Source organism: Schistocerca cancellata, chromosome 11 (assembly GCF_023864275.1).
Source record: "Schistocerca cancellata isolate TAMUIC-IGC-003103 chromosome 11, iqSchCanc2.1, whole genome shotgun sequence".
Taxonomy (NCBI): domain Eukaryota; kingdom Metazoa; phylum Arthropoda; class Insecta; order Orthoptera; family Acrididae; genus Schistocerca; species Schistocerca cancellata.
The window spans coordinates 70,922,652-70,925,167 of NC_064636.1; positions in this window are offsets into that span (position 1 = coordinate 70,922,652).

The following is a 2,516-nucleotide window of genomic DNA, read 5'->3' on the forward strand; positions in this document are numbered from 1 at the left end:
CAATGAATTCACGGTGTTCTTTTTTCAATTTCCAGGAGTGTATATTTCTACTGGCAATTCATTAATTCTAGCTTTTATGATGGTTTGTACTTCAGTTATTTCTTTTTTGTTACATTGGTTTGATTCCATAAGTAAATCATGTTGTGTACTGTTTCCATCTTGGTACCTCAGTAATAATACATTATCTTGTGTACTGTTTCTAGGAGTGCCCCCTGTTTTTTCGCCGACCATCAATTGGGAGCTTATTGTGGCCGTTGTTCGTTTGACGGTCTTGAACTATGGTGGTTTCCGTCCGTGGGCATTTCTACTATCCTTACGTTGCTATTCGAGTCTGTCCATGTTTGTGGTATTGCATTAGTATTCTGCATAGAATTCCTATTGTCACACTGGTACTGGTTACCATTAGGAGGCGGAGGTGGTGGCATGGAAGTTTGCATCCACTGCACCGGGTAAGTGCGGTTGTTGGCACTACTGCTTTGTTGTGGCCATTGACCTTCATTTCGACGTTTGTTATTGTAACTATTATTACTGCTACTGTAGCCGGTGTAATGACACATTCCGACGCAGAGACATACAATACCTTAAAAGCTGCGCCAAAGATAAATTGAGAGGCATGTATATTATAATCTTTGTAAAGTTCACATTGGATTCTCTTTTGTTTCATACTCCAAGGAGCTAAGGGACACTTTTGATTGTTGCCTCGTGGAGGATGGACGTAATTTTTGGTGTCTGCGGAAAGGCAGCCATATTGTTAGTAATTATGGTTTGTGCGACGAGCAGAGCAAGTCTTATTGTCTTGTGAATAAAAATAGTGAGAAGTATCGAAGTGTTACGAAAATTATTTAAAGCAACGTAGCATTGTATTCCTTGGTTTCCACCGTCTTCGTGAAGTGAACCGATGCCGACTTAGGAAGATACACACGGTCAACAAAGAGAAGAACTTCGATGGCGACTTATGAATTAATATTGTGGCAGAAGAACTAATTCTACGTCTAAGGTGAGAACTCTGATTAAATCGACAATGACGTAGAATTCAGAATGTAATTAATCGGAATGGTAAATTATATTACAGGCATAAGTCACGCAGCACTGTATTTGTCCGCATTCAAGCCAGTCAATAAGATCCGTCAAAAAGCCTTTCAAAAATTCTAAAGTTAAAAAACACAATAAAATCAAATGTTTTTTTATTTATTTCGCCACACCGGGATGTCCTCTATCTTCCCACCTACGTTTTTGATTGTAAGATGGTTGACCGTTTCCGTTCTTCCTGTTTTGTTCTGCGGATTGATCTTCCTTTCCATTTCCGTGGCTTCCAAAATTGGAATTGTTGTTGCCATTTTTAAGCTTGCGTGGTGAACCATTACTGTTCTCCCGGTGTTTATTTATCCTGTTTTCTTCCTGGGAGAGATCGATTTCGTCCAGCACAGACAAGTACCGTTCCAGGTCATTTTCGGGTACATTTATTAATTTGTCTCGTATATGACCGGGCAATTGTAATTTTAAGATTCTGATCACATCACGGGCTGACATGGGGTCATCCCAATATCTAGTTTTGTTGATATATTTTTCAAAATATTTACGGAGTGTACCCTGCTTGTGATTGTACATTTGCGGGCTGTATACTTCAGTCCTCAGGCGTTCTTGAATAGCCTTAGACCAGTATCTGTCTAGAAAAGATTTTTCAAATTGTGCCAGGCTATGGCAATTTTCTATGACTTCATTTGCCCGTAAGGCAGCGTCGCCTTGTAAATGTGCGATTATGAACTGAACTTTCTGGCGTTCATTCCAGGCACTCGGTAATACATTTCGGAATCCTTTTATGACAGTTGTGCACACTCGAGTTTAGCAATTCTGTGTGTTATTTCTTGCTGCCACAGCGATACTGACAATTTGTATCTCGCTTCGCTTTTTCCACCTGCGAGTGGTAGCGTGTCTACTGTGGGTTGTTTACATACAGCTGCTCCGCTAGTTAATTTTTGCAGAGCAGACTGTATTTTGCTTTCTACACGTTCTGTGATCTGGCTTTCTTTTTCAGTGAGCCAGTCATGGAACTCTTTTTCTACTTTCTGGGCTTGATCATTTAAATGCGTTTCTATGGTTTCTTTTTGTGTCATCTCTAAATTGTCCATTCGGTTCGCAAGCTGTTCTACTTCGTCCCGGATGACTGTGTGTGCCGTCTGAAGCGTTTGCACATCTTGTGCTATGTTGCTTACAATGTTCGGCAGTTCGGCTTGGCCTTTCTTTATTTCTGTCATTTCTGAATATATCTTTTCGAACATTGTACCTATACTTTCTATTAAGACCTTTTCTCTTCCTTCGTTTTGTTCCCTTATCTGCTTGACTAGCTGTTGATTCCTCTCTTCCCTCAATCTCTCTCTTTCTTCGTTTTGTTCCCTTATCTGATTGACTAGCTGTACGTTCTTTTTCTCTAATATCCGTAAAAATTCAGCAAATGGATCCGGTATTGGTGAGCATACCGGTGTGGTAGTTGTTCTAATCATTGGAAAATTATCACT